Consider the following 25,952-nt stretch of genomic DNA (forward strand, 5'->3'; position numbering starts at 1 on the left):
AGAATAAACAGTAGAACAATAGCTGTGATTAATCTGTCAGAGATTGTATAATGTGATGCTAATGGGAAGAAATAAACTCCTGCTGAAGATCAAAGTCATCTCTGCACATGGAGAACTTTTAAAATTAGAATGACGATAAATGAATCTCCATTCCTGGGGAAGGAGGAAAAAAAAAAAAACCAACCTCTGCAGGCTTGCAGAATTAGGGAGGAAAGACAGCCCGAGGACATTCTACGGCCCGGAGGAGCCAGGAGCCTGGAGAAGAAGGGTTCTGGTCTGCAACTTGCCTCCTGCCGTCCCCAAGTGTCTGGCAGCCTCTCCTTCTCTGACCTTGCGGTGGGCGCTCCAGCCTCCCTCCGTCTGCCCGCGTTCTGCTGCAGTCCGTGCAGCTCGGCCCTTGGCAGGGCACATGCATGGGGCGTGCTCGCATGGGGCGTGCTCGCATGGGGCGTGCTCACCCGGGGGGTGTGGTGGGGGGGGGATACACCCAGCTCTGTGCTGAGCACAGCTAAACACCAGTTCCTGAGAGGGACCCATCACTTTAATTTACAGGTGTTGAGCTCAGTAAGCGAAGGAACTGGAATAAGGAACCCAGAGCTTTCTGTTTCAAGAGGCCGGCGCCCCTGCCACTGCCCCCCTCCCCCCCGCCCCGAGAGATAAGGGGAACAATCAAGCAGACAGGCCTTTATAATCAAGTGCGGAGACCATAGAGGCCAGGTCCCAGGTTCGCTGGGGCCCCTGAGGAGGATCCTACCCCAGTGGTGAGCAGTCAGGCTGCCTCCAAAGTCACACCGGTGTTGAGACCTCAGTGAGGAAGCAGGGTCAGCTTGGTGAAGGGAGCGCAGAACAGAGGGAGGCAGTTTTGGCCAGACTCACAGTCTGGCAGCGAGGTCCCACTGGGATGTGGATTCTTGCCCCTGCACAGGCGACCCCTGCCTCACACCCGCTCCGCCTCCAGCCTGTGCTCCACACTGAGGAAGTGCCCCTCTAGCCTGAAAGGGCTCCCAGCAACTTCCTGCGGGCTTCCTCCGCAGGACCACAGCCAGGGAGGGTGGGGCTAAAGGACCCCCACGCCTTCTTGACACCCCCCCCACCTGTGGCCAAGGGTTGCAGTGTAATTAAGCCTGCCAGCACGCCTAAGTGGTATAGCCTCCTTAGCTTTTACCATGCTGGCAAAAAATGATTTTAGAGACCCAAGACTGGGTTCTTTAACACCTTTCCCAAATATCCCTCAATAAGGTGTAGTACCAGGGGTGCGGGCTTGATGGGCCAACAGACTAGGTTACTTTTTCCCTTGCTGTGTGACCTCAGGCAGGTTATTCAAGCTCTCTGAGCTTCAACTTATTCAGTCATATAAAATGCATTTATTGAGGACCTACCATACTCCAGCTGTTATGATGGCTACTAGGAATTGAGTGCTGGCATTGAGAGTTTAGTGGGGATAGGAGGCCCCCTCTTGGGCCTGTCCCTAAAGTGGGGGGGGCGGGTGCAGAGTGAGTGCTACTGAAACAGATAGGAAAGAGACAGAGATTGCTGGAAGGAGTGGCCTTTTTCCCTAGGCCCAGGCTTCTGGGAGATGCCCCATAGTTATCCTTGGACCAACAAGGTAGAGGAATGAGAAGGGCATCAACGGGGAGAGAAGTCGTCAGTGGAGACTTTGAGATAATGCTGGTGGTTCCCTTCAACCTGCATGCAGTTTGCAGAGACAGTTAGCCCGAACACCTTTCCTGACCTTCACACTTTCATGTTTGCATGTATGCCCCTGACTGTTCCACAGGTCGCACAGAATCCTCAACTGAAGACCTCTGTGTCCCGCCCTCCCATAGGCTCCCCCTTCAGATACCCCATCTCCGCAGTTGGCAGTTGGCACCACCATTTACTAGGTCAGGCAAATCGGGAACCAGGGTCCATGCAAGAGACCTCTTCCCCTCCCTTGTCCCACCATCCACCATACCCCACGTCCTGACAGATTTCCCCTGGATTTATTTTGAACGTGTCTCCTCTGTCTGCTCAGCTCCCAGGGCCCCGCTCAGGCTGCCATCATCATTGTTCACTTGGATCAAACTTCATATTTCAATCCCAGGAGACTGGGAGACCAAACTGGGAGGAAAGGATGAAAGACTCTGGGGCATCAGGCTGAGAACGTGGCATAAAGTATTGGTGCCATTGCCCATTCCCTCCCATCCCATGATTGTGGTGCATGCTCATGGCCTTTTCCTGTAAGCACCTAGAGGCTTTCTCTGGATGCAGGAGTGTGTTCAAGGAGCCCCGGAGGCAGAGAGTAAGGACAGAAGATTATTCTTCCTTCCCCTGAGATCACCTTCAACCATTTTTGAGATGAGGCAGAAGGATGATCACTCTGCCTGGACTCCAAATTGTTCTCCCCATACTCCACCCCTACCTCCATAATCCAGGCCTCCTTCATCCATGACTAGTCTGGCTCCATACCCTGCAAGGCTGAGCTCATTGATTCTGAACTGGCTGTAGCTTCCCGCATGCACTGTGCTGTTTCACACTTGCACACCTTCATTCATGCTGTTCCCTCTGTCTGAATCGATGCCCTTCCCTGCACTGTTCCCTGGTTCTTCCTCATGCTTCAAAGCTCAGCTCCGACAAAACCTCCTTTACAAAGATTTATTAAGGATTTGCTCTGTACCATACAGAATGCTGCAGAAGTACCTGGAAAGGGCACCAAATCTTTCTCTAGAGGACCAGAGAAAGCACACCATCCGAAGTGTCATTTAAGATTCTAAGAGACAAGCCTCAAAGGAAGAGGGATGGGTCAGATGAAGAAGGAAGTGGGGGCTGACTGTTTCTGAGGCCCTGGAAATGGCATAAAGGACCCAGACGTGTCAGAGCAGCTTGTTAAATGAACTAAAACAAACACAACTGGCGTGGATAGAGTGACGGCAGAGAAAAGGACAGAGCAAGACGGGAGTGGAGGGGGCATGAGGGTGCGGGATGACCTAGGGCTTCATGTCATTTTCAGGACTATGGACTTGATGCTCGTGCCATGAGATGAGCATGAAGAGTCCCTGAAGCTCCAAGCTGGTCATATGCTACTCCCCCGAGCTTCCATATCTTCCTTGGGATAGGTCTTACTAGTAGTGTCTGTGCCTGCTTCCCCAGTGGATAGGACACTCATACATGGCGGGAAGCATTTCTTGACCTTTATCCTTACACCTAACACAGACCCTGCCCCAGAACAAACACAGATCCAGCATTCAGCAGGACCATGGAGGGGCCAGAGAGCCACCCATGGTGAAGTAGAGCCCACCCACCCCAGGTTCCTCCCTGCCCCGGCACCACAGAACCCTCATTGTCGACACCACACCACGTGACATGGAAATCCTGCGGGCAGGATTTGGCCACGGAGGGGTCCTGATCTGGGGACATCTCTGGGGTGGCCAATCAGGAACGGCCCACACCAGTAGTGACGGGCTGTGTGGGGAGGACCCAGATGAAGACCCTGGGGAAGTACAGGGGCTGGGGAGGCTCAGGGGGAAGCACGGAGGGCCAGCCCCTCTGACAACCGCGGAGGTCTCCGAAGACAGCACCAATGAAGACCTGAGCTTGCTCTCTACGCAGTGGCCGTGGGGTCACTGGAGGCCCTGTGGGGACAGAAAGCAGTCAGAAGTTAGAGGATCACAGCTGTTTGGGTCACGAGAGCAGCACGCAGACTCCGATCCACTGGGAGGCTCACTCCGCTGGCTTTGCACTAAGGAGATGGTCCTCTGCATCATCGCTGTCTCTCTGTCTGTCTCACCCCCCACCCCCTTTCCAAACTAAGCTCGCCAAGATCACAATTTTCTCTCTACGGGCCTGGTGTATCATGTACGTTACACGAATATTTATGAGATGGATGGAGTCCTTTGTTGGAATTTAAGTGCCACAGAGCTAGAGGCTGTTTTGTTCACTTGCTGAACCCCCAGCACCTAGACCAGGACTGGCACCCAGCAGGTGCTCAGAAGTGAGTTACTTGAGATATCTAGTTACATAATTACAAGGCGTTAGAGTTATCATGGCTCCAAGGGGATAGACCTTTCTCCCAAAGGTCACAGGACCTTAGAGAATAGATGGGATAGATGAGCTAAATCTTCTAGGTTCCAAGCTGCTGGCTCTCCTGGACTGCGGTGCCCCTGCTGGAGAAGAGCCGAACTACCCCGAGCCCAACTAGATTCTCTGACCTGCTCCTGTGATGGCACCTTTGGGGCTCTGGCAGCTAAGCAGAGACCAAGGACTTTGGATGGGGACACAGAGGGTGGGAGGTGGGATGGCTGCGTGGGCCTTGCCAGTGCCTGGGCAGGTGGCTTAAAACAAGAACCTAGGTAGTACTCTGCAAACAGGAATGCTCAAAATGTTAGTGACCCAAGGAGCAAGGGCGAGAGGTCAGAGCTAGGGCTGGGTGTGGAATCCTAACGTGGGGAGGACCAAGCGGGGAAGAATGTCAAGCCCCAGGTCTGAGCAATGGAAGCACGTGCATTCCAAGGACAGACGGAGAAATCAGAGAGGACAACAGTAAGTCAGGACAGCACAGTCGCAGACACCTAGAGAGGAAGCGTTCGGTGCAGGAAATCCTCAGGGGAGGAGAGGCAGGACTGGCAAAGTCCGCTCAGCTGGGCTGAATGAAGGAGGAGGCATGGAGTTTAACAGCAAGAGCTTGTTCACATCTCTCTGTGGCCAGGCCACTGGCTACGAGGAAGTTAGGATGAGTGAGAGACTCACCTCCTAGTTTCAGCCTCCTTTTTCACAAAGGGATGGTACCTACTGATTGAGCCCAGAAGACGCCCTGCCCAGGGCCGGGAACACAGCTCACACTCAAGAAACACTGCGATTATTATGTCGGTGGCTGTGCTGTTACTGCAACTGGTGACCTTTAAGGAGAAAACAGCAGTTTGGTACTGGGAAGGGGAGGGGAGGGGAAGAAGATGGGAACCAGATTGCAGGAAGTTAAGGGGAGCCAAAGAAACGGTGGGTGTAGATCACTCTGCTGAGGAATTTGATAGTGGAAGGAAGTTGAGAAATCCTGCGGCTGGGCGGCAGGAGGGCCAGCAGTTTCTTTGAGAGAGAAGAGGCAAGTGAATGTTCATCAGATCAGTACCCTGTAGAGACGAAGAAACTGAAGATCCCAGAGACACTAGGGGCGGGCCCTGGGAGCAGGCGGGGACATTACCCCCTTCCCCCAAGGGAGAAGACAGAGTCCCTGACTGTTGTCCACACACTGGCCTGCCTTTGCTCTCATACCAGCCTCCCCACTAGGGCAGGGTTGGCGGGGCGGGCGGGGGGCGGGGGCAGAGGTCTCTCCCTCGGTCTCTTTCAGGGAGGGTGGTAGAAAGCCAGAGCCAAGTTCTGGCCATGACCCTGGCCATTTGAACTTGGCGGAGCCCTCGTCCCTCCCGGGGCCCCTGTCTCCCCGTGTCAGGGAGGCGGCAGGGTAATCATCTCTGATCCCGTGGCCATGTCGTCTCAGGAAGCATTATAAAACGTTTTCTCCCTTGAAGTTTTTCTCCACTCTGTTTAGAAAGAAGGAAAAAAAAACCTGACTTGGAGCTGGAGCTACCACGTCCCCCAGCAACTGGGACAATATTTCTGTTCCCCACGTATTGTGAGCAAATCCGGCAATTCCATCAGTGCTGGCAGATCGCTGCTGAGCCTACTGGTGTTTTAAATAGCATGTGCACTTTGTCCTGGCTTCTGGAACGAAGCAAGGGACGGGCAGGAGCTTTATGCTCAGCTGAGTGTCGCTGTTGATGAGGCGCTCAGTGGCTGCAGGCCCCCGAAGCCTCAGAAGTAACAATTGTCGCACACGCCCCGTCTGTCCTCCGAGGCGGCAAATGCATCAGCGGCTGGTTATTTTGATACCCTAGATAAAAAGCTCTTTCGAGAAAATCTAGTACAGGAAAACATTCTTATCCTCCGCTTGTCCGCACCATTCCTTCCGCCCCGCTGTCCTTTGAGCTATTTTGCATTCCTATAGTGAGTCAGGGGCCTTAAAGTCCTTGTCTCAGTGACCCAGGAGAAGGCCATTGCCTTGGGGGCCCTTCATGCAAGTGGAAGAGGCAAGGGAAGGCACACCTGGCTGCGGCTTCTGGGCCAAGGCCCCGCCTGATCAGTAACCTGATGGAAACCATTGCAGTGAGAATGGGTTGTCTGACAGTCACAGATGGCTCTAAGCATTTACTGAGCACCTGCTGTGTGCCAAGACCTGTACCAGGACCTGGGGAGACTGTGATCAACACAGGTAGGACCTAACAATCCAGCTCACACAAGAGCATGTGCTCTCTGATTAGGGATGTTGGCCATCTCACAGCGCCATGCACACAGCAGGTGCTCAATGAGTACTCTTTGGAGTGTTTGTTTATTTGTTTGTCATTTACGTGTTCTAATTTACTTGAGATCCTTAAAGTTCAGGGACAGAAACTGAGCTAGTCAGGGATGGAAAGAGCTCTTATTAAACCAACATGTGCCATCAGAATATAATCAACAATTTGGGGGCTGGGGCGTTTAGGCTTATATTCTGCTTACATCATTTTAAATTTCCCCCTTACACACCACATGAAAGAGAACCACAAGTGCCCCAAATCCTTTTGTCCTTCTGGGTGATGCCACAAGTTTGCGTACAAAAGCTCTGCATTCAACAAGCAAATTCTCTGCTATTCTAAAATTTAGAACGTCATCCCTAAATTCTCAGGCAGCTGTTAGGTAAGACTTAGGGCTGGTGCTTTCAGACAAGTTTCTACACGGCACGATTGATGAATGAATTTGTCCTATTGTCTGGAAATCCCTTTGTTAACTTGACGATGTTGAAGTTCCTCATGCATCACCCAGACTCCAATGCTACCTCCACAGAAAGGCCGTTTATAGTGTCCCCAGTTGTTAGCCCCCTCCCCCGAAGTATGTTCAGCCCCCAGGGTGTGTATGAACAACTCAGCAGTGAAAGAGCCTTTGCTGGGAAATAATGAGCTCATCTCAAAGCTAAGGCTGACTTTCAGTTCTGGGGCTTTCTTCCTACCTCATCCTTCTCAGCCTGCATCCATGGAGTGGACTTAGGTATCCTGGCAAAGGTGCAAACAGAAAGAAGGGAAGAACTCAGGCCGATATGTCTTAAGGGCATTGCCAGGACCTAAGCAGAGCCTGACTTTGCTCAAATGACCTGCACTGGGCATAAAGGGCCACTCTTGGGCTTAGAACAGGAAGTCCCCCCCTGTGTCTCCCTAGAATCCCAGTACCTGAAGGTGACCTTTGCCCGAAGAGTGCAGGCATGGTTTCATCAGAAACCTCTCTCTCTCTCCCCACATCTGTTGCTCCAGTGGCATCAGAAACCGGGTAGGTGGTTCAGCATACAATTTATGCAAGGAAGGAGTGAAGACATCTGAAGCTCTCCCCCCACCCCTGGAGGGAGTTGGGGTGCGAATTTTCAAAGACCTATGGATCCTCCGGAACATGACAGTTAATGATGCGCACTTGGTGAGCAATCTGCCTTGCTAGTTTGGGGCTGCGGTGGGAAAGGCCAGGCGGGGGATTCAGAGGAGCTCCCCTGTGAGACTTGGAATCCAGGAACCCAAGAAATCTTGGAAAGACAGCCCAGAGATCCAACTTCACTTGAAGTCCACACTGGGAGGATAAAAAGGAATTTGTTTAGGGCCTAAGGTAGGGCACCAGGCTCTTTCTGCCTAGATCAGCTTAGAGTGACAGAACTCTTGCAAAACTGAAGAAAGCAGCAGACCCTCTAGCCAGAAAAAGGCACACACCCAACACAGACATACAAATTCGCCTACAATTTCAGAGGGGTCAGCAGTCCCAGCAAGGAAGCTTCTGGAACCCAGACCCTTAAGTTAAAGCCTGAGTCTAGGTCCTGCAGCATAAATCCTCTTGCCCTTGTCCCCATGCCAACTCGCTCCTGCTGGGGGGTGGGCTTTTAAAAAAAAGCTGGTTCTTGTTCTCAAAGCCCCCGCCTTCCCCTGAATTGTAGGAACCCTGGCACCTGCATCTCGCCAAAGCTCCCCTGGGTTGTCTTTTCTCCCGGGGCGATGGGTGGCGTCCCAGGCCAAAAGCTCTCCGAACTCCTCTCCCGCTGCTAGAGCAGAGGCAGCCAAACCCTTGGGCACGGAGGTGAAGTCGGGCGGACCCCCGGAGCACTGGCCTCAGGCGAAGCTAGAGGTAAGGGTGGGGAAGTGCGAGGAGGTCCGGACAACTCCGCCCACAACCGCCTGCTGGCCCAAGGGCGTTCGAAGCCCGCACCCCTGCCTGGTGCTCCAGAAAATCCCCGTCCAGGCTTTGCCCGCGAGGCCCCTCCGACCCTCGTGTGTTTCCCTTTGACCTCTGGAGGTTTGAACCTTTCCCCGGCTGTGTCGAGCCAGCCCTCCTGGGAGCGATCGACCTCTAGCACCCAGGACCCCCTACAGCCCCGCACCTCCGCCCACCAGAGCAGGTGCGGGGCCGGGGCTGGGGAGAGTTGCAGTGGGGGAAGGATTTGGAGTGAGTGACTCAGGAGTCCGGGAGGAGGGGCTAAGAATTCAAGAAGCTTGTGTTTGAGCAGCTCGGCGCTCACGCACAGCAGAGAGCGCTAGGAGCCGGAGGGGAGCGCAGCGGTGAGTCAGGCTGCCCCGAGCCGAGCCCCGAGAGGGACGCAGCGCGGGCAGGGGCGCGGGCTAGCGCAGCTGGGCTCCCTGGGAGAGAGTGCATGGATCCCGGTCTGGCGAGATCTCCGGGCACCCCCGAGGCTCCCGCGGGCTGAAGTGCTGCCGTGAGAGGAGCGTCCCGAATGGGTGCGGGAGCGCGGGAGCCTGGGCAGGCGGGCGAGTCGAGGTGGGGGTAGTGGTGGTGGTGGGCAGCGCTCTCTCTCTTTCGTCCCGGAGTTCCCTGTCTCCCGATGGCCCGCAGTCCGGGGAGGCAACCTCGGAGGCTGCAGTAGCCGCACGGCGATGCCTGGGGCTGCTAGTTCGAAGGCTGGAAGGGGACAGCGCGCAAGTGAGGAAGCGCGAAAGAGCTTCGAGAGAGGGATGCGCGGGCTGCGGGCGCGCCGGGGCGAGAGGAATGGTGGTCTGCACCGCGGAGGGCCAGTGCGCCCCGCGCTTCGGCTGCTATGTGCGCCGAGTCGGAAAAGTGCCACGCCGCCCCCAGGTACCGGGACGACCCCGGCAGGGCGCGCTAGAAGTGTTGCAGGGAACCGAGTAAGGGTCTTCGGGCTCCTCCCCGCGTTGCTGGAGGGCTGGGAGACCCGAGTGAGGGGCTTGGGACTTGGCGCATCAGGGGACCTCCAAGGAGCCGCGCTGGGCCGAGGTCGCCAAAGCTCAGTCCTGCTACCTGGGTCACACGCCTCACCTCCTGCTGTCTGCTGCCAGGTGTAGGAGAAGCTGGCGTGGAGGGGTGGTGCGAGGAGCGCCTTGGGTCCAGGCGGCAAGAACCAAGGGGAGTCAGAGAGAGGACCCAGGGGTCAGGAAGCGGCATCTTTGAGGCAACATAAACAAGTGGCTTAGCTCTGTTTGATACGACTCTCCTTTTTTCAAAAAAAAAAAAAAAAAAAAAATCTCCGAGATTCTCGTGGAAGGTGTTTTCTGCTTGAACTTTCTCTTCCCTTGTGACTTGAGAGATTAAAAAAGATCCTGCTTGCTAGGCTGGTTTTTCCAAGTTGTTCCAGGTTGGAAGTTGTAACAGTTTGGAGGATAATTTATGGGTGTTTCATGCATTAAAGTGTATTACAGCAAAGCCTTTTGGGTGCTGTGGATATTAAGGAAAACTTAGTGCACGTTCCCAGCTGGAAACCAAAATAGTGCTCTCCTGGGTGTCTCTGCCCCATCTGTCATCCAAGGCCAATGGAAATCCTGGAGAAAAGGCACTTGATTAATTGTCCTGGCTCCATCCTCTGGCCCCACCCACTGCCAGTGCCAGCCCCCTCTCACCCTACACGTGCGTGGCCAGCTGCATTCTGGCCAATGCAGACTTAGTGGTGGAAGGCCCACCAGTGACATCTTTGCAGGGTCTTCAGACTCTTGAAGCTGTCAAGAGCTTCTGGAAGGGAACACTTCTCCCTCCCGGAGGAGAGCAGAATGGGCAGCGGCACTTGGGTCCTGCCAGTACTTGTTGAGCAGTGTTTACAGGTTTGTTGTTGTTGTTTGTTGGTTGGTTTTTACTGAATATCTGAAACTTTCTCCCTGTGTAGAGGAAAGGCTCCATTGGATCTGGATGGGTGCCTTCTGTGGGTCTTATTCTGGAATAAGTCATATGTCAGCCTGGGCAACCCAAATGTCAGTCCATGATGGGCAGTGTTCCCAGAGGTTCAGAGGGGACTGCGGGACTGGGCAGCAATGGTGGGGAGGAGTGTTGTGGGGTTTGCCACCAGCGCTTCTGGCCTTGACTCACAGACGAGAGGCAGGCGTGTTCCTCCTACTTGGGTCGTTGAAGGGGGCCGGGTTAAGGTCACATGCTGCCAAACTCCTCCTCTTTTTCCCAACATCTTTAAGCAGGGGATGAAAAGGGCAGGCTTGAAGGGGAAAGTGTTAGGAGGCACCACAAGTGGGAAACCAAGGTCTCTGGGGCATGGGGATACATGTCTTGATGGAACTGTAGGAGCACCTGGGAGGATTCATAACCCGCTGCTAAGGCCACGCCTTCCCTGGGCGGCCATCTTACCCCTGAAGCAGCCCAGGCCTACTAGCCTGTCAGGAAAACTGGGTCCCAATCGGGACAGTCATCCTAGTCGTGGTGACTCTTTCTGTACTCTTAGTCTTTCTCCAAAGAGTGAGATTCTTGCCTCATTCTGTTGCCCACCCTACCCCTCCTCCAGCCGGGGGGCCAGAGGGAGGCTTGACGCTATTCTTCCGTGGAGAGATCTGTGCCATGGCCAGGAAGGGGGCCCCAGCTGCAGACATCAGCAGGGAGGGTAGGGCATGGCAGGGCAGGGCTGGAGCCTGAGGGAAGTTTCTCATCATTACTGAGATTAAATTGATGAGAAAATCTCACCTCTTCCCTTTGAAACAAGTGCTGAGCCCTACTGCAGCACATTCACTGCCCTATTGGGAGGGCAGCCACGTTGGGGCTGCAGAGAACTTACCAGGAGACATGCTGCTGCTCTTCCCCACTGTGCCTGGAGCAGGGGTGAGGCCCAGGCCCCCAAGCAGCCATCAGCGCAGGACCCGGTCCGGAGCCCCAGCCATTTGTCTTCTCCCAGTTAAGAAACCTGGAAGGACTAAGGGGGTCCTGATCATGCCTTGGAGACCTTTGCCCGCAGCAAATACTCTGCTCTCCGGGCCCAGTGGAAGGGGCTGAGGATTCCCTTAAAATCTCTGGGTATCTCTGAGCAAACAACTTGGGTTCCCAGAGGGTTTCTCTTTCTTTGATTGGCCCCTCTGATCTTGCAAACCATCAGCCAAATCGTCAGCTCTCAGGTTAGCCAGTTTTGAGAAATCAGCTCTGCGATGGGCCAGTTTCACAGAACAGCACGTGGTGGCATCAGGCAAATAAATGTAGATGGAAGACCATTCCCCAACCCATTCCCAGGGACCTTTCTACCTGGCAGTAGGCAAACAGTTCATGTCCTGACTCCAAAGAATAGTAACACGGGGATGGCCTTGAGCCAGAAATGCAGCTGGAGAAGCCCAGGCACTGATCTTTTGGTTGGGTGTGCACAGGGATGGAGTTGTCCCATCCTTGGAGCCAAGGAAGCTAGACCTTCAGCCACAGCGATTGGCCAAGACCAGAATAATGACAACATGTAATAAAGAAGAGTCTCTTGTGCTTCCTGATGTTTTCATTATTCTTCAATTGGCTGCTCCACGTGTTTTTGAGGAGCCTTTATAGACTGCTGGCTTTAGACCTCGACATAGTAGGAATTGGACTCAAACATGGAGTTGATCTCTTGACATTTTTCTGCTGTACTTTGGGCAAATGTTCTGTGATAGTTTCCTGAGTTGAGAGACAGAAGAGAAAAAAATGTTTGTGACTTTGAGCAACTCAGTGAACTTGTCAGGCTTTACTTTTCCAATCTATAGGATTATTGTATTGAATTAATAGTGTTTCCCAATGCTGGGGGACAATTCTTGGTTAAGTGTGACCTACTTAATGCAGGAAGTTTAATATCCTTAGCTTGCCTACTAAGTGCCAGAGGTCATGGTGACGACCAAAAAATGCACCCTCATACATGGCTAAATGCCTATTAAAAGGCATTTAGTCAAAACCTCCTTTGGAAATTACCAAAAAGGGCCTTCTTTCTAGGCCCTTCTGTGAGGGCATCAATTATTTCATCACTGAAATGGGGCTTCAGAAGTCCAGCCCTGGACTTCCTCTCCCAGAACCAGCATGTCAGGCTCCAGGAGGCCATTGGCAGGAACCTCACTGCTGTGGTCCTGCCAGGCATCACTCTTTGCCTTTTGTCAGTGGAGCTTGACTACAAATGACCCACATGAAAAGAAAACCAAAGAGAGTGGGGGGAAGGGACAGGTGGTATTATAACATGGCTGCTTTTCTTCTCTGCCATATGCTCTTAAAAATGCAGGCAGACTGCTTGCCCCGGGTGTCCACAGCTCTGGGAGAGAATCCTTCCCTCCTTTACTAAATGGATCATGTTCTGGCACTGGGAGGTCCTTTCCCTGAACAAGAGAACGAGGAAGCAGAACTCTCTCCAGCATGGCCAGCACTTACATCAACATGGGAACATGTTGATATCAAATTAATACAACTGTGCCCAAGCTGTGAGAATAAATGGGAATCAAAAATGGGACATTGGATTGAAAAAAGTCAGCGAGCAGGACTATGCAGGAGAGGTGGTTCTTGTGACCCTGGATTTATTCTCAAGGAGAACAGCTCACGTTGTGCCTAACCCTGCCCCAAGCTCTCAGCCAGGACTAAAGATGGAAGCAGTGGTTATTCCTAGTGCCAAGGGCCAAGATGAATGCTATCTATGGAGGGGATTATGGAAACACCTGCTTGCTACGCATCCCCAAGTAGCAGGAGAGAAAACTACTGAAGCCATTGGGTTGGCAGAGTTCAGAGTTGATTCCTAATGGGTTGGGAGTGGAGACATAAGAGACTTAAGGAGATTCTCTAATGAGGCTGAGAAGGGTCTGATGACACAGTCTGTCAGGTGGGACTAGCAACAGTGCTTTTTAAATTGCCCTAAGAGTTGGACCAACTCTTTCCGGAAAGAGTGGTACTCTTAGTGGCAGACAGTCAGGGTTTCCTGGAGAATCAACCACGAAGCTGAGCAGAGGGAGCCGTGTCGATACTGCCTGTGGTGGCTTCGGCAGGTGGAGAGCCCGCCAAGTGTGAGGACCCGGCTCCCGAGTCAGTGGGAGTGAACAGCCCCAGCTTCCCACAGAAGCCATTCCATGTTGAGGGCAGTTACCATCTACGACTCCCAGACTCGTTTCCCAATAACCACAAAGTATTTGCTCTTGGGGACCAATGGGCTGATTTCCCCATCCCATTTCCTTTGGCTGAGCCTTCAAGTAGCCAGGGTTGGTGACCTTATCATGCGTCTGCCTAATGTAGCCTGTTCCTCAGTGAGCCTGAGGAGGACCAACCATCCGGTAGAAGCCATGAGAGCTCAGCCCCGGCTGGGGGAGGGAGGTCCTGTGTTGCCTCCTCATCACGGCAGATCTGAGGCACAGCTGGAGTGACTTGCATTTCAGTCTGGTGAATTGCCATCCTGTGTTTGGCCCCGCGCACATCCAGCTTAGAGGCTGACACACTGAGCTACCCCCTCATCCTTGTCAATAACCAGAAGTGGATTCCCTGAGGTGTGTGGGAGTTGCCAAGAGAGACAAGATCCCTTTTGGATGGTGATTTTGAAGTTGGAGCCATGCTGGGCTCTCACTGCCTAACAGGTGCTGGAGGAGGTGACGGGGTGGGGGGTGGGTAATCACACAACAGGAGGGCTCTCCCCGTGGGTTCCTCTTCCATGATACAGGAGTAACAACAGTACCTGCCCCATCAGACTGTCAGAAAGATGGGTGGGCGGACGTGTTGGACACGGGACACACACCAGCACAGGCCTGGCACATAGGAAGCCCTCTGTGGGTGTGAGTTGCCCTTCCCCATGTTCTCGCTTAGTATGGGGCAGCCCTCCCTTCATGCTTTCCACTTCAGCTCACACGATCTCATCGTTGCATTTTTTATATCTCTGCATATATAAAACTTTGCCGCATTGGGAGAAGAAATCTCTTGGTAGCATTCAAGGCTTCTCTAGGAATTTACCCACCTATATTTGGACCTCCTGTAACTAACACTCTCATTTTGATAGAATTTTGGCCAAAAGCTTCATTTCTCAATGATCTTTGCCTCCTCGTACCCGGGTTAAAAAAAAAAAAAAAAAAAAAAAAAGACGCACGGAGAGTCTCGTGTGATTTTCTTCCAGCGGCAAACTTAGACTTTCAGCGTTATTATGCAGTGCTCTCTAAATAAGGCATTTCTTGAGAATGGCCATTTGTACTGGCAGCTTGAAGAGTGTTTTGGTTTCTTACCCCACATACCAACGCCTCCTCCTCCAACCACTTGTGTCTTTAGGATTTTATGTATCTTACAAGTTTACAAGAGAAGAAAGAAGGAGAAGGTGGGTTTCCTATGACCGCAGGGCAGCCGTGCTCCCCATACCTAGGGTCTGTGGCTGAGCAGCTAGGGCTGAACCTGCGGTTAAAGGGCGGACAGTCCCCACCCCGCTGGGGAGGTAGGTCCCCCGGTTATCAGGCCACCAGATTGATTTTCCTTCTCCCAGATTAATGTCTTTATTACTGTGCTAGTCAGAGGACTGGGCACAGGGGTGGGAGGGGGTTGTCCGTGATAAATATGAGTCATGATCCCACCCAAGGGCTTGCTCAGGAGTCAGAAATAAAATGGCTTTACAGGCTCATCAGATAATGTAAGTGGGGTGAGTCCGGAGGCCAATGGGGACCACAGTAAACTACAGAGAGTGTGCCCCCATTGAAAGGGGACAGGCCTTCTGTTGCTCGCAGGATGATGGGTCCAGGGTGGCCAGATCTTTCAACTTTTCAAGAAAAGTCAAAACTTGGAGCCCAAATGTGTAATTTCTTCACTTTCAAAACATCCATGCAGACAAAACAGAATCTGTTCGCAGGCTTGTTTATCTTGTCGTTTAGATTAACACGCTTGGGGCAGTGGAGAGCAGCATCAGAAGGGGGACAAGTGGAAGAACCGCTGATGTGGCTGTTAAGAGCCACAGGAAGGGAGAGGTTTGAATGGTGTGGTGCACTCCGGGGAGGCTTCCTGGAGGTGGCGTGTCCTGCAGGTGGGCAGGGTTGGTTGGAAGAAGCCCTGACACAAAATCAGACAGCACTTGCTTCAGATCCATGCTCCACCTCTTCTTGGTTCTGTGCCACATTCCTTAATGCCTGTATGCCTCAGTTTCCTCATCTGTAAAAAGGAATTCTAATGTCGATCTCAGAGGGCAGTCATGAGGTGAGAGAGGAGAATGCCGGAAAGTGCAAACTTAGCCCAGAACCTGCAATGCAGTGAATGTCCCAGAAGCCTAATGCTGGGGCTTGGTAATGGAGGTGGGGTTGGGGGGTAGGCCAGCCCAGAGGGCTTTCAGAAGGCAGGGCCACAAGCATGAAGGAGAAGGGTCCCTCGCTGAGCTCTGTGGACGATTGCTTTTCAAGGTCTTGGATCTCAGTCGCTTTTTCTGCCCCAGGAAAGGGACAGAAGGTGTCGGTTATCTTTCTCCTCTCCTGCCCTCCTCCTCCTTCTCCCCAAGGCCTGTGGCCACGTGCCCACTTGTTCTCTGTCAGGATCCTACCCTTTTAAAAACCTGACCCGGGCCACAGCAGAAAAACACAACGCTCCTCAGGAAGAAGGAAAAGTACTCTGGGAAGCTGTATAGACACGCACGGCAAATATTCAAGGAATTCTTAGGAATAAAAAAAAAAAAAATTCGTAAATCTGGATTTTTGCATGAGGCCATCACAGGAACATGTTTTCTCAATTAGCTTGCACATTGCTTGAAGTGAAGTCACCGAGTCCGCGTCTCGTTGGGGCTGACTCTCGCTGAGCCATCTGATCTGCACTTCTCTTTCCATGACCTAAATCTCATTCAACCAACCCTGTCACTGTCCCTAGCCATCGAAACAGAATTGTCCCCGAAATCCTAAACCGGGGTGGAGACACGCTCACTCCCCTACAAAGCAGTCTGCTTGAAGATCCTAGGTGTACTCATGAAAAACCGAGAAAGGCAGCACCACTCTTGATGGTGGATGGACGGATTGCCACAACCCCTTGCATGTTGCTTTTCCTTTGGCGTTATGGCGAGATGGTGAGCATGCATTGCCCCGTGAGAGCAAAGGAGTCCTTTAGGTTCTAAAAGCAGAGAAAGGAGTTTCTTTGCAAGCATGCATCAGCTGCTTTTAAAACATTGTATTAGTTGGTGCCTGAGATCAGCGGTTAGGTTTCTGGATGGTTTCCTGGACTGACTCTTTTCCAAGCAAAGAGCTTTGTCAGATATTTGTAATTTCTGAAATATTTGATTAATGATGACCCCTCCACCAGAGGGATGGTCCAGAGTACATAATTAGCAGCATGCCTCAGAAGCAGAGATACTACCCAGCATCCAGCAAGATCAAGCAGGAAGTTGAAAAACATTTCAAGCCAACTGCCATGGAGTAGAGAAAAGGAGAATGTTTTTCAAAGATGAAGACCCATTAGGGGGCTGTGAAACCAGTCTAGTGGTACAGCTCTCTCTCTTTTAATGCAAGAGACTAGAATAAAATTTTTAAAAGCCAGATTGCATTGCATGTAGCAAAGGGAAAGTATTCACGAGACTTCTGTTTTAGTTGTACATATGCTTAGGCACACATGTATGCAAACTGGATCATGATGGAAAATGAATTTTTTCACTGTGAGTCACTGAAAAAGGTTAAAAGCTACTGGTAGGGACGATAGCATGATTTAGGAAAGGGCGTAGCTCCAAAGCCAGACAGACTTGGAGTTCAGTCTCAGCTCTGCGAGTCCCACTTGTTTGATCGCGGGTGACCTAAGTTCGCACGGCCTCACTGTCCTTCTCCGTGAGGTCACAAGGATTCCATTCTCATAGGGCCATTGTGTAGATTAAACAATGAAGATGTGTGAGGTGCCTGCCACCAAATGGACCCTCTGGAAGTGAGAGCTGCTATCAGCATCTGTCTTCTCTTTCCTCCTCTAACTCCTCCTCTCCTTCTTTATTACTCCTCAACCTCATCAGAACTATGACTTCCCTAAATGTGATTATTCCTGCGTTTTGCTGTTTCTCTGGCAAACCGAGCAAAGAGACAGCAACAGTCATCTCCTCTCTTCCTTCCCACCTCCTGTATCACCTTTTTCCATCTCTGGCTTACAAAGCCAGCTTCCTGTGATTCTGTTCCCCACTCGGGACCATGACATCATTGTCCGAGGGGCACAAGGTGTCCTACTCTGTCACCAGGAACCGTCAGAGGGGTATCTCTGCCTTTTCTGGCCATGTGACCAGGATAAATGCTTTGGTCCTAGTGTGGGTGCAGTAATTCTGGAAGGAGCTTCTGTTCCCACAAATCACATCCTTCCCATTTAGTATATTTTTATAAGGGCAGCAGAGCTAAGATGCCATTAAAATGTTGACATTGTCAAAATTCTAAAGAAGTTCCTGCCCAGAGCAGAGAGCCTAACATTTTCTCATGAGCTAGGCTCCAGGCTGCCCCAACGCGTGGGGTTTAACTTTCTCTCCTGGGATAAATAACTAAAGGGCTCCTCCTGTGGACACCAGAACGGCCACCTTCAGGCAAACCAAACCCTAATCCTAACTCCAGCCCTCACCCCAGCCCATGATGTGTCACTGACCCTAGACCTTCCCTTCCCAGCGGAGGGGACGTGAGTGACCCGTGCCAAGATTCTACTTTGGGGCCACAAAGGTGACATGTCCCAATTTTCTTGAGAGCCTAGCTAATGCAGCCCCTGAGGACAGGTCAGTGGTGACAAACTGCCTGCCTCTTTGTTCCTGTGGAATTGTCGCCTTCCCCCCTCATCTGTGCTTCTTCCGGCTCCCCTGGGGCTCATTCCAACTCTCTCCTCATAAAATGCCCTCCCACTGGGCCCCATTTTCACCACTAAGATTCAAAGAGGATTATTAGTGATTTCTCCTCAAATGCTGAGTTCCTGTCCAGAACAAAGATTTAACACTCCTTTCTGGGGCACTTAAGACATCTCTATTTGAGGTTTCAGGGGAGTGGGGCAGAAGGGGAGGACCTGGTTCTCAGGGATAATTTTCATCTCTGTTAGAGTATTATTCCCTCCTCTGCACCACCCATTCCACTACTCCCTGTAAAATTAATGTCACCAGGTCAGTTGCACATTATAACTAACGTTTATAACAGAGGAACGTTTGTGTGTCAAATCCAGCTCCCTTCCAGCAGACAGGTGGGTTGTACTGAGCCAAGCATGGGAGTTGAGGGGGGCTATAAGGAAAGCAGCCAAGAGGCTGTTTAAATACATCACCATTGCACCTGATTTTGTTGTTGTTTTTATTTTTAAGGAAAAAACACACACACACTGACTGACTTCTTCTGTACACACAGCCGGGGGGAGAGGGGAAGAGCTTATTTCTACCCTTTCTGAAACTTGCAATGACAGATGGACTCAATTGTCCCAGAACATGACACACCATCAGGAATGTTTCTTAGGCATGAAATGAATTACCTTTCTTTTCATCCGGGTTCAAAGAGTGTTGTGTCTGTCCTTTCCTGGGGAAAGTGTGAACACCCAGAAATGTTTTCATTTTCTTTTTTGAGGAGGTCAGACACCAAAGTCTGACTCCATACTTCACACCCACGTGTCAGCATCTCTGTATCTTGGAAATGAAAGAAAATATTTGGGGGGAGGGAAGGGCTTTTAAGTGTTGTTGTTTTGAATTTTTCTGAAACAGAGCGGGACATGTCAGGAAGTGGAGGGCTTAATAAAGCAAAACTACATTTCAAAGATTCTTTTAAAGGATCTTTATAGTTAAGCAAAATAAGAATTCAAATTGGCAGGGTACACAGAATGTCCATCTCCTAATCATTTCACCTTCTGAAATGATTATGGACCTATTACAGAATTCTGACTGGCAAACTCATGCTTGGGAAAATTCCACAAACCTGTCTATAGTTTCTTTCGGGGGGTTGGGACAGTTGTTATATAAGGAAGAAGAAATGGTTAAGTCAGACAGGGAGTTCTTATTTCATCTCAGTAATACTGAGATTCGGGAGACCAGGGGTTTACCCTTGGCTCGGGCTTCTCCCAAGTTCTGTAACTTGGGCAAATCCCAGAGCTTCTCTGAGCCTCCGAGTCTTAATCTGATAAAATGAGAGTAATGATATGCTCCTGTGAATGGGTAGGGCTGGCTGAATAAGGTTGCCAGCTGGGGGAAGCACCTTGGCCGTGGGTATAAAAGTAAGATGTGAGACTTATAAAAGGAGTGCGAGACTCCTGGTACCAGGGCTGGCTCTGCCCTTGGTGCTGGGGGTGGGGGGGGTAGGGTAGACCCCTAACAGTCACTTGCCCTGCACGAGTGATCCTAGCTCCCTCCTGCCCGTACTGAATGCAGCAGCAGATGGGTAAGCATTTCCTATAAGCCTGGGCAAAAATGAGCCGTTCCTGCCACAATGGGAACAGAGCCGGTGCCAGGCATGGAGTGGGCCCCTAATGTAAGAGGCCAAGGGCACTGTGGAAAAAGTGTGAAAGTGGAATCAGACTCTCCAGGGTTCCAGGTCCAGGACTGGAGCTAAAAACACATGTGATCGACAGTGACTTACCATACCTCTCCAATTTTCAGTTTCGTCTGCTGAAAATGGGACTAATAGCACTTCTTAGGAAGGATTAAACACGGTGACTTTTGCTTAGTTGTTTGCTTGGCCCCAGCCTAGTTTTGTAGGGTTGTTGGCACTGAACACAAGTGGATATGCCTAAGGAGCGGCCCAACTGTTCGGTGACCCAGCCGCGGGCAGGAGGAGGCGTTGGAGTTACCAGGCCAGATGTAACTCACGTCCCTTCTCCCTTCTCTTTCACCTTGGCTGGCTTTGCCTTCTCCTGATCCCAGATGTTGGAGTGCCCTGGAGCTCAGTTCAGGCTCCTTCCCTTTCCGTATCACTCTCTTTCTAGATACCTTATCCTCCCTAGGTGTTAAATACCACTTCTGTATGTCTGTTTCCAATGCGGACCTCTCCCCTGGGCTCCTGGCTCTTGGGCGTTACTGTCATGTCCTCTTGGATATTGTAAATTTAGGTCTTACTTTAGTCTTCTCCCTTTTAGATAATGACATCATTATCCCCATAGTTGTCCAGACCCCGAATCTAGAAATCATCCTTGATTCTATCTTCCTTGTCGCCTTTCACTTCCCATCCACCAGCAAGTCTGGATTTAACATAAATTCTGGATCCAGTCACTGCTCACCATCCCGCCACTGCCTGTCCAGACCATTATCCCCTGTCCCCCATACTACTACAGGCCCCCTCATGCAGCCCCCTACCTCCACTCATCTCCCTCTCCAGCCTTTTCACCCAGCTAAGGTCAGAGCACCCTTTTAAAGATGCCAGTCATGGGGTGCCTGGGTGGCTCAGTTTATTAAGCATCCCACTCTTGGTTTCAGCTCAGGTCATTGTCCCTGGGTCATAGGATGGAGCCCCACATTGGGCTCTGCACTCAGTGGGGAGTCTGCTCGAGATTCTCTCCCTCTGCCCCTCCCCTTGCTCATGCTCGCTCACTCTCTCTATAAAACAAATAAATAAAATATTTAAAAAATTAAGATGTCAATCTTTATTTTATTTATTTCCCAGGCCTCAACCTTCCAGTGGGTTCCCATTACAGACTCAAATCTATAGTCTTGCCATGACCTTATTTCAGTGGTTCTTAACTGGGAGTGATTTCCCCTTAGGGGATATTTGGCAACATCTGGAGACAAATTTTAATGTCACAAGTGAGGGTGGGCTTGGTGACACTGGCATCTAGTGGGTAGAGTCCTGGGATGCAGCTGAACAGCCCACCATACACAAGATGGTCCCCCACAACAAACAGTTATTTGGTTCAAAATGTCAGTAGGTTTGAAAACCTGCTAGGAGAATCCCTGCCTTCTTATGAACTGGATCCCTTCCCTCTCTCCAACATCCTGTCTTATTCCTATCCTTGCTTGCTATGTGGCAGCCACACTGACTTTCTTGCAATATCTTCAGCATGCTAATGTGGTTACTGCCTCAAGGCCTATGCACTGGCTATTTCCTCTATTTGGATAACTTCTGCCCTCAGATCTTCTTTGCATGGTTCCCTTATCATCATTTGGTCTGCTCAGATGTCCCCTCTTGATTGCCCTAATTTATTATTTTTTAAAAGAATTTATTTATTTATTTATTTATTTATTTATTTGACAAAGACAGAGAGTGCACAAACAGGAGGAACAGCAGGCAGAGAGGGAAGCAGACTCCCCGCTGAGCAGGGAGCCTGATGCAGGGCTCCATCCCAAGATCCTGGGATCATGACCTGAGCCGAAGGCAGATACTTAACATACTGAGCCACCCAGGTGCCCCTTGATTGCCCCGATTTAAGATATCTATTTTACCCTCCCACCAAACCCTGCCACCAATAGGCTATAGTCCTTTACCATGCTTTATTTATATCACAGTACTTAATTCTAGTATTTGTTTGTTTCAGTATTAATCTGTTTCCTCCACGGGAATGTAAGAATGAGGGCAGGAACTTTGTTATGTTCGTGAAGTGTGCATCACGTAATAGAAGCTCAGTAGGTATTGGTTGAATGAATGAAGTTGATAAGTATGGCACAGACATGGATTATGACAGAAGGTTAGGAAAGGACATCAGTGGGATCCCGCATTTCAGGGAAGGCTTCCTGGAGGAGGCATGACATGGGTTGCACTGCAAGTCTGTGGAGTCCCCTTCAGCTAAGGGGCCCCAGAGAGAGCAGGGCTCAGAAGGCTCAGCCTACTCTGGTAGATGTACAGAGGAGCTGTTGTAGACCAGAGCTGGATGTGAACTTTAATATTCAATGGGACAGAGAGCAAGACTGGAGGGCTCTGAGATGTGTGACTAAAGAGAGGAGTCAGGGAAGGGAGGTGAGTGGGAGAAAAACAGGAGCAAGGGGGCAAAATCTAAGCTCAAGTTGGTTCTGGTCAGGAGCAGACCCCAGAAGAGAGGGAGGGTAGAGTAGCCAGCTCCAGGGGAAAATCTCTGGGTCAGCTCATCCTGAAGGGCCACTGGTCATTCCTGGTGAAGGAGGGTAGGGGGGGCCTTCTGCCATCATTTTCCAGGAGCCCGGTGAGGGGTTGAGTAGGACCTAGAGCACTGGGAAGGCCAGCGAGGGGCAAAGTCAGGCATCCCGCACAGCCTGGCTGAGACTGGGTCCTGAACAGACACGCTGACCTGTGTTAAGTTGGTACCACATGAAGTAATGATGCAAATCGTGGTTCAAAGATAGTCTTTGATGTCAGACATTGGTCCTGTTCTTCAGTTAAGGAAAGTAATTCCCGTAATGTCACAAGTGCTGATGTTTAGCCCAGGGCAGGTGAAAAGGAGATGCTCCCCACGTCCCCAGATCAGCCCCCTGTGCCACCTCACAAAGGATGTGGATGTCCAGTCCTTGAGGCAGGGGTGGGGAGTTGGTTCAGACCAGGGATCATTTTCTAAGGTCCCAGGATTCCAAGGTGGTAGATAATGGAGTCTCCTGTGGGAGGGGAATGCCTGGTCCCAAATACACAGCTCTGGTCGTCCCACCATCTCCTCCAAGTGACACAGTGTGGTCAGGGTCTGTGCCCTCACAGCCACCTCAGGACACTTACTCATAACTCTGGTCCCTTTTACTGCATGGCTACTTCTGAGGCTATGACTACAGGGGATTAGCTGGCTAACACCTCATTTTATTAGTCTGTTAAATGTAGCTTGAAAGTAATACACCTCGGATGGAGACAGCTCATTCCAGCCTACCAAAAATACCGTTATGAACGTTTACAAGGTCTAAAAGATGATGCCATGGTGATGAAATTCAGATGTGTCGCATTACCCTAATGTCTAATTTAGCCCTGACTCAGTCCATAGAAATATGTATTTCCCCACAGACATGGTCTCATGGCTGCCTTGGAGGGTGAAGGTGATGAGGTTTTCTGTCACATTGCCTCGGAAGTCATGAAACAGCTGAGGGACCATCCCTTCCCTGTTCCCTCAGAGAACCTGTCTGCCAATTTGTCACTGGGCACCCCCCTTCCCTCATTAGGTCCCCTTCCTGGTGTACAGAGGTTTGATGCTTTCAGACTTCTCCATCAAAAGTGACCTCTGACCCTTCATCATACTAAGAAATATGGGGCTGATAAGCACTCAGACCGATGCTTATCCTAGGCGCAGATGTTTTTAGCAGCCATCATATTCTTTCCATCAGAAGGCAGCCAACCACTTACAGACAAAAGGGCAAGCAGAAGGTTAGCCTGGGTCCTTCCTTCCTACTGATTGTGTGCCTTTATTTATTTTGCTTGTGTGGTTTTAAATACACGATACTAACTCCCTTTGATTCTCAGTTTCCTCAACTATAAAATTGGAATAATAATAATAATGATAATAATACATCCTTTAAAAGTAGTGGTTAAATGAGAGAATGTGTGTAACCACACAGTATTTGGCACATAAAAGCTATTCAGATAGAAGATATATTTTTTTAAGATTTTATTTATTTATTTGAGAGAGAGGGAGACAGAGTACAAGCAGGGGTGGGGGTGGAGGGAGGAGGGGCAGAGGGAGAGGGAGAAGCAACTCCCCACTGAGCAGGGAGCCTGATGCAGGACTCAATCCCAGGACCCTGGGATCATGACCAGAGCCAAAGGCAAACTCTTAACCGCTGATCCACCCAGGTGTCCCTCAGACGTAGATATTCTCACTAAAGTATTAAAATTTTGGAAAGTTAAGTTTCAGATATCAGTGACTCATGGAAATATTTTAGAGTTTAAGGACTTCATACTGTGAGAGAGAAAGGGATTGGAGTTCAAATCCCTAGACAAGGAAGACAGAAGTTCAATGTCATGGTGTCACTGTGATTTACTACTCATTTGTAGCGTGAGCCTCAGTAAAGCCATCTGTAAGATGGGGCTAGAAATCCTTACAAAATGACTAACAGAGCACCTGGCACATAAGCCTCGAAGAGTTTAGCACTGTTGTTATTGTAATCACAACCCATTTTCCCTATACTAGTTCTCCACCCACTCTTTTCTTAGGTCCAGCTTCTACATACACAGGACCAACCTGGGTTCCTAAGCCCTGTTCCAGAATTGAGGCCGGGACAGCTCTCCCCCACCTCTCTGGGTCTGTTCCTGCCATGGGGCATTTGCAGCCAGCTAAAAATCACTCCCACAGATTTCTGGGATCTACTACTCACTGCCTCCACGTGGCTTTGTCATGCTGGGCACAGATGGGGAACGGCCTCTTTCCATTCCTACCAGGAACCTGGAGGTGGTCCTACCTGGCTCTCACCTCTCATTCCTAGGATAGCCACAAAAGCAAGGGAACCTTGGCCCCTGAAATGAATGTGTTCAGCAACCAGCAAAGGGAAAAGTGGCCTTGAACTTAGCTTTGGCCATTGGCTTTGCCAGAATGTGCTGGACGCAGACAGGAAAGGAATCCCAGAGACAAGTGTCTTCTATGTTTCTTAGACTCTGGGGAGAAGTAAATTGTAAGTTGTCTCATTTATGATCAAGACTAGTAAAATGTTCTGAAGAGGTTTCTATCCACGTGTCCCAAGATAGGTCAACATGGAGGGACTTTTTGTTCCCACCAAAATTGGTAATGGAGACTAATTCTTACTACCAAGGGGAGATCTGTCTTGAAGCTAAGTATTCAGCAGGCATCCTTGAGCTCTCAGCTGCGCTGTTCTGGGCTTTTGTGGGCAGCAGGGATGCTTACGACTGTGTCCTGCCCACAGACACTTCTTAGTTCCCTTTTAATTCTAAGGAAGCCTGTAGCCTTTTGGGAAAAGAATGACAGCGAGGAATCTAATGCCATGGGGCTGGCTGTCAGATGGATTGTCCTATGACCCAGTGGCCTTGGACAGGAAGAGGAAACAGAAACCTTTCATTATAAGATTTTCTTCTTCCCTTCCTCTCTCTTTCTCTTTCTCTCTCACAGACACACATAGGCATGCACACACATGAACACATATAGACACATACACACATACATCACACACACAGACACACAAAGGTGGACCCATTGCTGAGATGGCTGCAAACATTTGAAAATTACACTATCCTTCTGAAGTCTTGCCATCTTTGTTATATATATATATACATATATGTATATATATAATATATGTCATATCAATCAATATATCAATCATATAGATCAATATAAAATATCACATATGACCCATATCACATATGTTATATATCATACATGGCATATAGGACATATGTGTTATGCATGTCATACATGGGATGTTTGTCATATGTCACATGGTGTGTTCCATATAGCATGCATGGTATATATGACATATATGTTACAGATCATATGTGGCATGTATAATATATGATGTATATATGAATGGGGGGAAAAAGAAGGAAAGAAAACCAAAAGGCGGGGCGCCTGGGTGGCTCAGTCGTTAAGCATCTGCCTTCAGCTCAGGTCGTGGTCCCAGGGTCCTGGGATTGAACCCCGCATCAGGCTGCCTGCTCGGCGGGAAACCTACTTCTCCCTCTCCCACTCTCCCTGCCTGTGTTCTCTCTCGCTGTGTCTCTCTGTCAAATAAATAAACAAAATCTTTAAAAAAAGAAAACCAAAAGGCTGGAGGATCAGACCTCTAGAGGATGATCGCAGTGCCTAGAGCAAAGCCAGGTCAGGCCTCCAATCACTTCTTTCTTTCACTCGCGCCCAGCTGTTTACTAAGCACTAACTTTGTGCCATGCACTGTGCTGGGCACCAGTGATCCAAGGGGGCACAACAGCTTCACTCAGTTCCCTCCCTCACAGGGCTCGTAGACT

The 25,952-nt window shown here is 50.4% G+C and overlaps 1 protein-coding gene across 4 annotated transcripts in view; it reads left to right on the plus strand.

Annotated features, from left to right (window-relative positions):
- The first annotated feature begins 8,356 nt into the window (after positions 1–8,356).
- Positions 8,357–25,952, plus strand: part of NGF (nerve growth factor) — a 51,765-nt gene continuing 34,169 nt past the window's right edge. Inside the window, exon 1 of one of the 4 annotated variants that reach the window (XM_047728386.1) lies at positions 8,357–8,431. The gene's annotated coding sequence lies outside the window, so the exon portion shown is untranslated. Of the gene's footprint in view, positions 8,432–8,471; positions 8,592–8,638; positions 8,769–25,952 lie in introns of those variants that run through there. The other 3 variants (XM_047728384.1, XM_047728385.1, XM_047728387.1) reach the window with 3 other exon arrangements.

Source organism: Lutra lutra, chromosome 4 (assembly GCF_902655055.1).
Source record: "Lutra lutra chromosome 4, mLutLut1.2, whole genome shotgun sequence".
NCBI classification, from domain to species: Eukaryota; Metazoa; Chordata; class Mammalia; order Carnivora; family Mustelidae; genus Lutra; species Lutra lutra.